General features: G+C 40.4%; 1 pseudogene; it reads left to right on the top strand.

Moving 5' to 3' along the window:
- Positions 1-8,291: 8,291 nt before the first annotated feature.
- Positions 8,292-8,422, top strand: LOC122916562 (annotated as a pseudogene).
- Positions 8,423-15,357: the final 6,935 nt, after the last annotated feature.

Consider the following 15,357-nt stretch of genomic DNA (forward strand, 5'->3'; position numbering starts at 1 on the left):
GGGATCGAGCCCCACATTGGGCTCTCTGCTCAGTGGGGAGCCTGCTTCCCCCTCTCTCTCTCCCTGCCTCTCTGCCTACTTGTGATCTCTGTCTGTCAAATAAATAAATAAAATCTTAAAAAAAAAAAAAAGAATGTACAAGAATTTGACTAGAAACACAGCCACATCATCATTCTCTGGTTTTATAGGAAACTTTGTGACAATTAAGGCAAAAATGCTTAGTTATTTGGACACAGCACATTATGTACCTGCCTATCTTTTATATATATATATACATATATATACGTATATATATACACAGATGTATAAAACTAATATATATTAATTAATACAATATGACTTACATGTATTGCTGATATATAGATGCTGAGTATCTTTCTAAAATTTATATGCTGAGATCTGAACCCTAGTACCTCAGAATGTGACCGTATGTGGAGTGAGAGTGTTTAAAGAGGTCAGTGAGATCATATGGGTAGGCCCTAATCCAATATGACTGGTCTCCTTATAAGAAGAGAAAATGCGCCCACAGATACACACAGAGGGAAGGCCATGTGAAGACATAAGGAGGAGATGGCCAGCTACAAGTCAAGGAGAGATGCTTTGGAAGAAACCAGTCCTGCTGACACCTTTATCTCAGACTTCTAACCTCTAGAACTGTGAGGAAACAAATTTGTTTGTTTATTTGTTTGTTTTTAAAGATTTTATTTATTCATTTGAGAGAGAGAGAGAGAGAGAGAGAGAGGAAGAGAGACAGAGAGAATGAGCAGGGGGTGGGGCAGAGGGAAGGACAAAAGGAGAGGGGAAGCGGATTCCCTACTCAGCAGGGAGCCAGACGCAGGGCTCCATCCCAGGACCCCAAGATCATGACGTGAGTTGAAGGCAGCCACTTAACTGACTGAGCCACCTGGGTCCCAGATTTCTGGTTTTTAAGCCACCCAGTCTGTGGCAGTTTTTGATGGCCGTCCTAACAAACTGGCATTTTATATATGCAGGCATACCTCATTGTATTGTTCTTTGCTTTATTGCACTTTGCAGGTGCTATAATTTTTACAAATTGAAGGTCTGTGGCAGCTCTGTGTCCAGCAAGTCCATTGGTGCCATTCTCCCAACTGTGCGTCTCTGTGTCGCATGTTGGTAATGCTTGCAATATCTCAAACTTTTTTCATCATCATTATATTTGATACGGTGATCTATGATTTTAAATATTATAATTGTTTTGGGGCAGCACCCATATAAGATAGCAATCTTAATAAGTGTGTGTGTTCCCATGGCTTCATAAACCAGCCATTCTTTTTCCGCTCTGCCCCTGCCACCTTGCCATCTCCTTGGGCCTCCCTATTCCCAAAGACACAACAGCATTGAAATTAGGACAATTAGTAATGGTCTCTTAAGTATTTGAGTGAAAGGAAGAGTTGCATGTTTCTCACTATAAATCAAAAGCTGAAAATGATTAAGTTTAGTGGGGAAGGCATGTCAAAAGCAGAAACAGGCCTCTTATGCCAGTTAGCTAAGTTGTGGGTGTGAAGGAAAAGTTCTTGAAGGAAATTAAAAGTGCTGTTCCAGCGAACACACAAATGATAGGAAAGTGAAACAGCCTTATTGATGATACGGAGAAAGTCTGGACAGAAGATTAAACCATCCACAACATTCCCTTAAGTCAAAACCTAATCCAGAGCAAGACCCTAACTCTCTTGGATTCTATGAAGGCTCTGAGAGGTAAGGAAGCTGCAGAAGAAAAGTGTGAAGCTAGCAGAGCATGGTTCGTGACGTATAAGAAACAATCTCCGTAAATTAAAAGTGCAAGATGAAGCAGCAAACACTGATGTAGAAGCTGCAGCAAGTTCTCCAGAAGATCTAAGATCATTAGTGCAGGTGGCTACAGTAAACAACAGATTTTCAATGTAGATGAAACAGATTTTTATCAGAGGAAAACACCATCTAGGACCTTCATAGCTGGAGAGGAGAAGTCAATGCTGGGCTTCAAAGCTTCAAAGGACAGGCTGACTGCCTTGTTAGGGGCTAGTGCAGCTGGTGACTTTAAGCTGAAGTAATGCTCATTTGCCATCCTGAAAATCCTAAAGCCCTTAAGAATTACCCTCAGTCTCTGCCTGTGCTCTAGAAATGACAACAAAGCCTGAATGAAAGCACATCTTTACAATGTGGTTTAGTGAATAAACTTAAGCTTACTGTTAAGACCTACAGCTCAGAAGAAAAGATTCCTCTCAAAAATGACAATGAAAGGTTTAGAACATATTAAGCTGATAAAACAGCGGCAGTGTTTGAGAGGATGCACTCTAATTTTGAAAGTTCTGTTGCAGAAAAGATGCTATCAAAGGGCATCATCTGCTACAGAGAAATCGTTTGTAAAAGGAAAAGTCCACGGATATAGCAAACTTTATTGTTGTCTTATTTTAAGAAATTGTGGCAGCCACACCAACTTTCAGCAGCCGTCACCCTGAGCAGGCAGCAGCCGTCAATATCAAGGCAAGACCCTCCACCAGCAAAAAGATTATGACTTGCTGAAAGCTCAGATGATGGTTAGCATTTTTAGCAATATAGTATTTTATTTAGAAAAAAAAATTTTTTTTGAAAAAGAGAGGGTGGGGCAGAGGAGACAAAGAGAGAATCTCAAGCTGGCTCTGCTAAGCGCAGAGCTCAATTTCATGATCCTGAGATCATGACCTGAGCTGAAACCAAGAGTAGATTGTTTAACTGACTGTACCACCCAGTCGACCCAGTAATATGGTATTTTAAAATTAAAGTTATATACATCGTTTTATTTTTAGACATAGTGTTATTGTACATTTAATAGATTACAGTATAGTGTAAACATACTTTTATATGTACTGGGAAACCAAAAAATTCATTTGACTTGCTTTATTGTGATATTCACCTTATTGGGGTGGTCTGGAACCAAACCCGAAATATCTCTAACGTATGCCTGTATATTATTTACATCTATATCATATATATTATATATAATATACATACAATTATTTTCAAAGTCAGTGTGTTAAAATGATATCTCTACATATTTAAAAGAGAGCTCATGATTTGGATTTAACAGTTTTAATATCAGTAATTTTGAAGTAGAATTGTTTAAAATGAAATCACATCTTTACAGAAACTCACGCAATTGAGCTGATGACCTTTCTGTGAGTTGCAGATGAATACTGCCTACTGTTTTTCTTGTGTCTGGATTCAATATAACTACTTGGCTATTTCAATTTCTTATTCTTAGGAAGTAGGAAGGTACATTTAGGTATTGTTCTGTCTTTCCCCCAAACTGGCATAGGACATTAAACTGCAAGTCTTGCAGAGTAAGTAAAATCTCTTTCTTATTTTATCCAGCAAAACAACAGTGCATTGTTCCCAGGTTCATCTCTGGGATGGATTATGGACAAGAATCATCACTATTGCCTCCTCACCTCTGGCAATATTCTGAGAAGTGCCAAGAATCTTACATCAAAAACCCAGAGTGGGAAAGATAAAGAGGATCAAAACCCCAAAACCAAACGCAAACCAAACCCGGAGGGAATAGTTGGAGCGGAGTGATTCAAAACACTCAGAATGTAGAATTGAGCTAGTGCTTCAAAATGGGCAACATGGCTGAGAGTTTTTAACCTCATTTTGCATATTTGCCTCTGTCACCAGGTTTGCTGACAGCTCATTGGATGAGCTTTCCTATCTATCTATCCCAGGCACTTGTCTCTGCTTCCTTTCAGCACTAACATTCTCTATGGTAACTAAGGTTTTGGGGCCCGTGGGCAAGTATTGGGCCTAACTTAGCTCTTGGCAAACCTGGCAAGGTAAACTTGTCTGTCCTGGTGCAGTGTGGCCTGGTGTCTCCTTTCTAAGTTTGTGCTTGCATCTGTAAGGTCCTCTCACTTCACCTGTAGGTACCATAGGCTCGTTCTCTGGTGTTAATTTCTTTTCCATCTCTCCCTCCAGCAAAACTGGTTTTCTAGAGAGCATTGGATACAAGTCATTTACAACGTAGTGCAAACTTAATAGGTTACCTTACTCCATGGCAAGGGCATTTAAAATCACATTCCGGGCGCCTGGGTGGCTCAGTGGGTTAAGCCGCTGCCTTCGGCTCAGGTCATGATCCCAGGGTCCTGGGATCAAGTCCCGCATCAGGCTCTCTGCTGAGCGGAGAGGCTGTTTTCCTCTCTCTCTCTCTCTCTCTCTGCCTGTCTCTCTGCCTACTTGTGATCTCTGTCTGTCAAATAAATAAATAAAAAATCTTAAAAAAAAAAAAAAATAAAATCACATTCCTTGGTTGCCTGGGTGGCACAGTTGGTTAAGCATCCAACTCTTGGTTTTGACCCAGGTCATGATCTCAGGGTCTTGAGATTAAACCCCATGTTGGGCTCTATGCTCAGCTTGGCGTCTGCTTGACACTCTGTTTCCCTCTTCCTCTGCCCCTCCCCCCTGCATTCCTGCTCTCTTTCTCTAGTAAGGAAGTCTTTAAAAAATAAAATAAAATTGCATTCCTTATCAACTGTAGGACTTTCTTCTGAGAGTAGTTTCAAAAGGGTGTGACTAAAAGAGCCATATTAAGTGGGTGCTATAAATTCTTAATGAACAAAAACATTTGTGATCAGGATTAGGATCCTGGGCCTGGTTCATTTCTTTCATCTTCATCCTCTTATTGGGGGGAGGTGCACATTTGGTTGTGTATGTGTTCACTCTGAGCAATTCAGTGTTATACACTAGTTATTTGAGCCATGAAGCAGCCCATGTCCCATGGGCAGCAGGACAGGGCAGGGTGTGACCTGCTTTGTTGTCTCTGTCTGATGCAGTTTGGGCAACAGAGCATGGCACACATAAGGAGATCAATAAAGTATGTTTTTGGATGGATAAATGAATGAATGAATGAATGAGTCTTGGAAGCTAATGGGGAGACCTGACTTTGGGTTTTTCAGTTTATTTTCCTGTTGTCTATTCCAATTAGGTGTGAGTATGGTGCTGTAGCAGCATGCCCTAATGTGCTGCTATGCTGCATACTATGCCCAGTATACTACGCCGTATGTTATACTAGGTAGTACATGCTGCATATACACTTACATGCTACATGGTATAGCCATTATAAGATATAAACCCCAAATCAAAACATTTAAAAGTTTGGGAAAAACCCAAGTATAAATAAAAGTTCTAATGTTTCTTCCTATACCCCAATGGTATAGGTAAATACATACCTTGTGGGCGAGGGGATTGAGACCTACTTTGGAGACCATTTGCTTAGTGCAGTAGTTTTATGTCTGACGTTGATCAGAATCTATGCGATATTCACTAGATGAAGTAAAACCAGAATTCAATTAAATAAATATTCACTGAGGGTCTGTCTTCTTAGTGGATGGATAGTCTGCTAAATGCTGAGGGGTTGATGACTCTGTGCTTTGGACTTTTCCGGGCAGGATTGATTTAAACTACTTGCTCTCATTTTCCCACAAATAATACTCATACTGGCTGGTTGTTTGCCCAGATTTTTTAGCACAGAAAATATCATGACAATTGCTGTGGAAAAAGCAAAAGAGACAGGATGTCTCATGTTCCTTAGGTCTCATTTTGAGTTATGTTGTGTTGTTAGGATTGGTCACAGTAAAACAACAACAACAAACCAAACAAAAACCAAAACACAAGACAACTAAGAAGAAGCACACAAGAGCTGAAGATATCTTGGTAGTGTCTATTTCTGAACCCAAAAGGAGGGTGTGCAGGTTTCCTTTTATTATTCTTATTTAATCTATATATATACATTACAGGCACATGTGTGAAAGATGAATTATTTTATAAAAGCAAAAGGAAATAAAAGAAGGTATTAAAAATCACAGGGCCCTCTGAGATTGAGTGCAAACAGAATGATGCAGGCAGTACACAGACCAGTGGGGCTGTAAAGCTTTACCAATGAGGTCGTTGATTTCTGGACCTAGAGGAGCAGTGGAAAGTGGGTAGTTGGAGAGGAGCAGTGGGACCATTCCAGGTGAGTTAAACAGTGAGAGCTAAGCATGGTGGTGGGGCTGAGCTTATGAGGTATGAATCTCAGCCCTGAAGGTTAGTAGGAGAGTAGCTGATGACTTCTAGGGAGGGTCATCCAGTAGAGAGATAGAGGTGAAACTGGTGGGAACATGTTTTGAAATGCAGACAGAAGAGTTTCAAAATTATGTTGGTAGTGCTTAAGAGCCATTGACAAAAGCAAATTAACTTTTGGGAAGGTTATTTTGAAGCTGTGGAGAAATACTATGTGTTGGTGTTCTCTACTCTTATCTCCTGATTCCACCCATTTCTCTGTAATGCAACAATGCCCTCTTTACTGGCCTCTCTCTCCCATAACCCTTGCTAGTCTCTTTCCTACATTTTCGACTGAGAGATTTTTTTTTTAATGCCATCTGATCATATCTCTTCCCAGTTCAAACATTTTTTAATGGTCCCACCATCTTTTCCATGAAGTCCAAATACTATGCTGAACATACATGGGTCCCTGTGCCTTTCAACTTGTACTCCACTCTACCCTTGGCTCACACACTTTCCACTCAAGCCAAACTGAAGCACTTGGGCCTCCCTGAGCCCTCCACCTCCTCACTGTTGTACCTGGGCCATGAGACCCATCCCACCTCTAACTTCCTCTTACCCTGGCTAACTTCTACTCATTCTCCAAGACTTGGCTCAGTTGTTAGTGTTCTCTCTGATTTTCCTGCTCACATTGTGGTCTGTGTACCAGCAGCATCCTGGGATGCTCCTGGGAACCTGCTAGAAATGCTGAATCTCAAGCCCAACCCCAGATCCGCTGAGTCAGAAATCTGCATTTAGCAGGAACTCCAGATTTGTGTACACAGTGAAATTCAAGACACACTGCTCTAGGCAGTCTGGTCTGCCCCTCCACGTACTCCAGGAAGCCTTCCTAATGAGGCATTCTTATCTTCTGTTTACTTCTCTGTTTCCTCACTAGGTTTTGAATTCTCTGAGAATGAGGACCACATCTTACTCACTTTTGGTGACTAAGTGACTGCTCTAGTGCTAGCACATAGTAGGTGTTCAATAAATGCTTGTTGCATGAGTGAACAATCAGTTAATGGCTTCATGTTGTGAACAAATGGTGGTCTGTTACTCATGCACCATAGGTGACTAGCTTAAGGGGGATTCCATTTCAGATACTTTGTTGGGATCTAGTTAGTTTCTTCTTTTCAATCATCTATTTACTTTATAGAAGCTTTGAGGCCGGTAAGGCCCCTGGTACCTTCCAGAGCCCAGAACCAGCACCTGTGATGCTATCATTTAAACCTAAGACTTTCCCATTAGTAATATTCTTTAAAATGGCCACTCCTTGGGGATACACCAACTGTTCTTGAAAGGTAGCCTTTTAATCGCTTCTCAGCCTTTTGGCTAAGATCAACTGAAAGGCAGACTTTTATTTATTTATTATCATTTTTAAAGATTTTATTTATTTATTTGACAGACAGAGATCACAAGTAGGCAGAGAGGCAGGCAGAGAGAGAGGAGGAGGCAGGCTCCCTGCTGAGCAGAGAACCCAATGTGGGGCTCCATCCAAGGACCCTGAGATCATGACCTGAGCTGAAGGCAGAGGCTTTAACCCACTAAGCCACCCAGGTGCCCCAAAAGGCAACCTTTTAAATTAAACAACATTTTCTTTCTTTCTTTCTTTCTTTTTTTTTTTTTTAAGATTTTATTTATTTATTTGTCAGAGAGATAGAGAGAGTACAAGAAAGCAGAGTGACAGGTAGAGGCAGAGGGAGAAGCAGGCTCCCTGCAGAACAAGGAGCCCGATGTGGGACTCGATCCCAGGATGCTGGGATCATGACCTGAGCCGAAGGCAGCCACTTAACCGACTGAGCCACCAGGCATCCCCAACATTTTCTTTCTGATCAGAGATCCACTTTGAAGAATTTTAAATAGGGCTTAAAGTGGAGATTAAGGGACTAAGTGGCATGGAGCATCGCCTTTGACTTCTTACCCTTACTGGGGAGCTCTCATCAGGACCCCTGGTTCTCTGCAAAGAATGGAGAGGCCACCCTAGCCTCAGACTTGATTTTTTTCTCTTTTACTTGGGAGAGAGAGATGGGTGACCCTCACGCCAGAACTTTAATGGAGAAGAGACTAACCCAGGGTCATACAGTCAGCTGGGGCAGAGCTGAGGTTGGGATTCAAGGCTTCTGAATCTTAGTGTAGATCTCTTTGCAGCCTGCTTCTTGATTTTATAAGATGGATTCCTGCATATGAATACGATGTTCAGGATTTAAATACAAAGTCCCTCTTAATTCTCACTTCTCATCGCTTCTCGGCCTTTTGGCTAATATAAAGTGTAGTATCTGTTCTTATCAGTTTAATTCTCACTTCTCTGAGAGACAGGCAGTCTGTCTTCCTCATTTGACAGATTAGGGAGTCAAGGTGGACATCCCCTTCTCACGCAGGCAAATTTATGCAAAACCCAGCTTGAATATGATGCCTAGGATTCTGTTTCCTGATTTTCCCAGGAGCCATTGGCTCCTTCTTCATCCTTCTCTTGAACTTGTTTGTTTCTCCCCTATAGCATCCATCCAATGGGATGGTTATCATTTGACCTATGAGTGGTTTGAGGATATTGTATTTTTTTGGCAGGATTCAATACTGGATAATAATATTCTTTTTCCTCCCTTTGCAATTTCATCTAAAGTTTTGTTTCTTTGGGATCCTCTGGAATAAAAGAAAGCATATTATACATCAGGGCACATTTGACAGATGTAAGTGATTATACTAACAGTGGGATTATTTCCCTACGTGTCTAATGTATTCAGGCTTCTTTCAAATGAAACGATTTTAAAACTCATCCCTGAAAATGAAACAAACGAAGACTTTTAAGTATCCCACACTTACCTCCTTCTTTTATTTGGATTTTAAAGCCTTTTTGTTTTTAATATGAGGGCACTATTTTGTTGCCTATAATTTACTTCAAAATACTTTGACACAGATAGCCTGACTTTATATATTTATATCTAGAGCTACCTAATTATCTGTATACTTCTATGTGTATGCGTACACACAAACACACCCTTATGTTGGTATACGTGATATGTGTGTGTTTGTAAGTAAATTTATTTTTGCCTGTATCCTAGGGACAGTCTTTTACCCTAAGATGGAGCATACATGTCTGGGGTGGGTAGTTAGTGTTTTGAAAGCTTCTAATCAGAAGACCACACAACAGAGGTAGACTTCAGCTGTCCTTTTTTTCTTTTAAGGGTTTATTTATTTTACAGAGAGAGAGTATGTGCATGAGAGTGGGGGGGGCAATGGGAGAGGGATAGGAAAGAAATCTCAAGAAGACTCCCCACTGAGTGTGGAACCTGATGCGGGGCTTGATCTCACAATTCTGAGATCATGCCTGAGCTGAAATCAAGAGTTGGACGCTCAACCAACTGAGCCACTCAGGCACCCCTGCTTCAGCTATCTTTTTTTTTTTTTTTTAAAGATTTTATTTATTTATTTGACAGAGAGAAATCACAAGTAGATGGAGAGGCAGGCAGAGAGAGAGAGAGGGAAGCAGGCTCCCTGCTGAGCAGAGAGCCCGATGCGGGACTCGATCCCAGGACCCTGAGATCATGACCTGAGCCGAAGGCAGCGGCCTAACCCACTGAGCCACCCAGGCGCCCCTGCTTCAGCTATCTTTATACCTAATCAACACTAGGGGCTTTGTCAGTTTTCACAGGAGAAGGAAGTGGTGTTCAAGATAAATGGATTGAAATATTGCAGAAATGGGGCATAGGAATTTAGTTCATACTCTATACCTTCAAAATGGTGCCAGAGGTTTCATTCTGAAGCGGTGCTGTGCTCAGTCATTGATCTGAGTATTCTCATGAATTATAAGGTCTCATGAATGTAATTATAAAGAACCTGAGACCTGTTGCTAGATTATTGTCATGTTTGCCTTTGGTGAACCTAAAATTTTCGAAGAAGACAGAAAGCTGCATCTTCTTCAAGTTTATAGACTAGGTTGTGTGAGTGTTTGGGGGCCTGCTTGCTAAATGAATGAGTGTGTATACAGCAGACTTTGGTCTGGGTCAAAGGCAAGGGAAGCAAGGGCAAAAATGAATTTTTGGGATTTCATCAAAATCAAAAGCTTTTGCACAGCAAAGAGACTTAATTTCATTTTAATCAAATGGCAAGGGAAGGGATCTATAGATTCTGTCCACCTCTAACTATTGGATGTTACCCATGTTTACTAGAAAGAACCTAATACTTGTGAACAACCAAATTTGCTAATGACAGAAGGTAATGGAGTAACCGAGTACATCTCTTAGAGTGGCCTTTGCCCCATTAGAGGACTTTATTTCCATTTTTATGATATTCATGTATCAGCCCTCTCAATTTTGCAAGGGAGACTAATAAAGTATTCCCTAAGTAAACAATAAGAACACACACTTTTAATGATGTCTTAGCTTCATGTTATCATATATAAGAAATTTGTTGTTGTTGTTTTTTAAAGATTTTATTTATTTATTTGTCAGAGAGAGAGAGAGAGAGAGAGAGAGTGCACACAAGCACAGGCAGACAGAGTGACAGGCAGAGAGAGAGAGAGAAGCAGGATCCCTGCCGAGCAAGGAGCCCGATGTGGGACTCAATCCTGGGACATTGGGATCATGACCTGAGCCAAAGGCATCCGCTTAACCAACTAAGCCACCCAGGTGTCCCTGTTTATTTGACAGACAGAGATTACAAGTAGGCAGAGAGGCAGGCAGAGAGAGGAGGAAGCAGGCTCCCCGCTGAGCAGGGAGCCTGATTCGAGGCTCGAACCCAGAACCCTGGGATCATGATCTGAGCCGAAGACAGAGGCTTTAACTCACTGAGCCACCCAGGTGCCCCTTTAATTTCAATAATGAAAGAGATGTGATTTTTTTTTTTTTATATCTGAAGTTTCTGAAACAGGTCATTTTGATTATAGAGGTATTCTTCCATGTTATTGCATACTTCTCATAAATATATATATTTTAGAGTTCTACAAGCCAAACACAATCATTAAATTAAAGGTTGCTATGTCCTTGAATGGCTATGCTATTGTTCTTTTAACTCTACCCCTACAGCTGGCAATTCAGATTCTTTTCTTTCTCATCATATATTTAGAGTATGATTGTACATAAAGTTTTTTTGTCAACTTCTGATGATACTGGTTAGTATTTATGAAGCCCTTTCTATGTGCTTGGCTTTGCTAAGCATTTTCCAAACATTCTTTCATTCAGTTCCTACAGCCACTCTATGATTAGACACTGTCATTTTATCCATTTTACAGATGAGAAGATTAAGTCTCGCAGAGGCTAACATATTGCCCAGTCACCCAACTAAGAAATGGTAGATCCAGGATTTGAATCCAGATGCACCCGACTTATAAAGTCTATATTCCCAGGCACTAGCTGTCCTCTTTTCTGGTTACCAGCTATATTCTCTCCTCTGTATTTGGGATCATTTCTTTAGCATTGGCTAATAGGGGTAGAATTACTGAGCCTAAGGCCACATGTTAATTTATAAAGCTCTTAACTCCTATTGCTACCAGCATGTTTTATCTCATCTTCATGAACATTGGGTATTACTATTAAAATAATAATTAAAATTTGGCAAATTAGACATGCAAAAACAGCATCTTTTAGCTTTTATTTGCAATTATTTGATTACTGGAAGGGGTATGCAATTCCCTACATTGACACATTAGTTTTAATCCCTCTTTTCTGAATTTTGGCTATGCCCTTTGGTTTATTTATCTACTGGGAACTTAACATGTTTCTTAATGATTTGTGTGAGCTATTTACATAATAAAGATTTTAACCCTTCATTACATTTCAGCATTTTTTCTTGTTTTCTGTTTGTCTTCCAGTTTCTCTACAATCTTTAGATTTAAAATGTTCCCCCCCATCTTATTACTGCACAAAGATGAATTTATTTATTCAGTGATGAATAGGACTTGGTCTGGTCCTAATAAAGATTTGCATTTATTTATTCTATAAACACCTATTTAGTATCTACTTTGTGTAAAGCATTGTGTTGGGTACTGGGGTAGCAGAGTGTGTGTGTCTGCATGGGTGGGAAAGGGTCAGGAAAGGCTACTTACCTTTAAAGGATGTTGAATCTAGTTAAGGAGTAGGGTCCAGAACACATATAAAATAGTAAAACGACAGGAAAAGATCCTATAGTAATGAGTGACAAAGCAGTTGTGTAGTTAGCACCATAAATTTAGGTGAAGTAGGAGCCCAAATATTATTCAGAAAAACTTCTAAACTCACCTGATCTGTGGTTTCAGATACAGCTGTATTCAAATAGGTATAGATATTTGCTATGTGTTTTTTGGATAAGTTACTTAACTTCTGACTCTTTTTTCTGAAAGATCATTTTTGGGGGGCAAAGAAATGCCTCATCTTATATTTAAATCCAATAAATGTGTGCCAGGATATGAGACGCTTTCAAATAGCTGTGAATTTTGGAGAAAGATAAAATTTCATTGTGCCATTCTGGGTACCCTAAATCACACCAAGTGTAAGTTTATGCCCTCCCCTGAATTTGGTAGAAGTCAGGTTTTTAAATTTTATTTTATTATTTCTTTTCAGTGTTCCAGAATTCATTGCTTATGTACCACACCTAGTGCTCCATGCAATATGTGCCCTCCATAATACCCACCACCAGGCTCACCCAAGCCCCCACTCAGCTCCCCTCCAAAACCCTCAGTTTGTTTCTCAGAGTTCAGAGTTTCTCATGGTTTGTCTCCCCCTCCAATTTTCCCCAGCTCACTTCTCCTCTCCATCTCCCTGTGTCCTCCGTGTTATTCCTTATGCTCCACTTAGTATTGTACTGGGAGGCTGCTCATGCAGTGTGGCTCTAAAAGCTGTTGGTGAACTCTGCACCCAGGGGACTGTGCCAGCCCAGTGAGTACCAGTGATTATTGTTCCAGAAGTTGATGATTATACTGACACACTGCTCTCCACTTCCAATTTTTAGGCTAGCCGACTCAGCCTCAAGACCTGGGCCCAGCAACCGTGGGACCCCAGAGGACAGCCAGCTTTCTCACACTGTGGCCAGCATATGGCCACTTCCCCAGTCTCCTACTAACACTGAAAGTTATTAATGTTTTTATTTCTGCCTCGTGTCAAATATTTTGCAATCTCAACAAATAGAGTTCTATAAAAACAGTCTTAATGGAAACATGGTGTTCTGTTACGCACAATTGTTATAATCTTTTATTGGATGTTTAGATCATTTAAATAATTTGTCATTTAATTTTTCACAAAACTCCTTTTTTTCCCCTCAATTGCTTTCTAGTGAAGCAGTGTCAATATAGACTCCCACTGCAGTGCAGGAGAATGCAGTTTCTCTGTATGTTAACAAGACAATGCAATAACAATTTAAAAAATTGTTTGCCAGTATGATAGTTGCGGAATGGATTTCATTATTTAATTTGCATGTCTTTGATCATTGGGAAAAGTAGCACATTTTTACATTTATTAGCCATTTGCCCTTCCTCTTTGTGAAATGCTTGTTTACCATTTTTGCCATTGGTGTGATCTTTTTTTCTTATTGATACATGAGAGCTTTTTACATACAAAGTACACACATTTAATATTAAATGTTAAGATTGTAGTTAAAAGGAAAAGGGATCAACATGCAAAGAAAGTAGAACCATAGCAGTGTCTTGGCTGGTCTCCATTCTTGTTCTTCTCTAGTGCATTGTCTGTGGAGGTTTAGAGTGAGGGCTCTAAAATGTAGTCTGATCTTCTCATTCTCCCTTTAATAGCCCCCACTTACATTAAGATATGGTCCAACTCCCAAAACATAGAGTAGGAGTTCTTTTAATCCCCTGTATCCAATTCTATGAGCCATTCATGTGGAATTACTTTTAGCTCCCAAGAGAGCCAGGCTCTCTCTTCTGGGCCCTTGTATTATATTCTCTGCCTGGGCCTCTCTTTCAATTCTTTTTTCTTTCAGATAACTACCACTCATCATCCAAGTCTTCCTTGGACACTACTTCCTTTAGATCAGTGATTCTCAGCCAGGGATAGTTTTGTTCTCAGGAGATAATTGGCAATGTCTGGGGACATTTTTGGTCATCACATTGGGGAGGGGTAGGATAGTGACAGCTAGTGGGGGAAGGCCAGGGATGCTGCTAAATATTCTGCAATGTGTGGAACAGCCTTCCACAACAAAGAATTATCTGACCCAAAATGTCAACAGTGCTGAGGTTGAGAAACCCTGCTCCAGATCTGCAAGTCTTTACCAATCTTCCCACCTACTCCCTGTCCACTTTAAGATAGGCTGGGTTTCCCTCCCTTGACCTCCTGGGCCACCACCCCGTGCTTATCACTTTCACAGACTGACTACACTATATTGTAATTGTCCTCTGGGCTAGAAGATTCTTGAGGGCAAGAAACATGTTCTATTACTCTAGGGCCCAGGGTTGGCAATATGGTGGGCAGCTGCAGTTTAGCACAGTGTAGGCTGGGGAGACACAGTGTGTCTGGATTTGAATCCCAAACACTGCTATTTACTAGCTGTGTGCCCTTGGGCAAATCACTAACCTCTCTGTGCCTCAGTTTTCTCTTCCCTAAAATGAGGATATTAATAGTACTTGCCACATAGAGCTATTAGGAGGAATATGTGGGTGAATATTTGTAGATTGTTTCGAAAACCCAGCTCTATGTAAAAAGGAATAGGAATGAAATAAGCAGTCAATAAATACTTGGTGACTGAATGATCATCATAGGCCTTACCAAAGGTTTGGCCGTTTCTCCCTTTATTGTCTTCCACCTATTTCATTCAGCACAAAGCAATTTCCCCCAACAATTTAAAAAGTTTCTTTTCTTTGTTCTTAGTTTGGCAAGGCTCCCATTGTATCTCTCAGTGTCTCTGTAGTCATGGGCTGCTAATTGTCCAAAAAAGTATTCCTGTGATTGGTAAAGGGGCAAATGAGAGTGAGCCAGAAACACGGATCACAAACACACACACTCCATTTTGGAAACAGTTTTCTTTTAAATAAAATGCATATGTGGTTCATCTTTTGTATGTGGGATATACTAGGGAGAGACTTTTACAAACGAATCTACTTAAAGAAGAGATAGATTTACACAAGGTACATGGAACACAGTCTGCAGCAGCATCGGGTACCGTCTCAAATCAGCGTCGGCTGTTACATATTTGAAGTTAATTTGACGTTGAAGTAAACAAATCAAAGTGTGTTTATGAAATAATTAGGCCCTATTCTCAATGCTGTGGCTAAGAAGTTTTGTCACAATTACTGATCAGTGGTTTTCTTTGTTTTGTTTTCAAAATTCCATAGCAACACACAAAAATAAAGCTGTTGTTATCACACTGGTACTTATGTCATTC

This window comes from Neovison vison, chromosome 8 (assembly GCF_020171115.1).
Source record: "Neovison vison isolate M4711 chromosome 8, ASM_NN_V1, whole genome shotgun sequence".
NCBI classification, from domain to species: Eukaryota; Metazoa; Chordata; class Mammalia; order Carnivora; family Mustelidae; genus Neogale; species Neogale vison.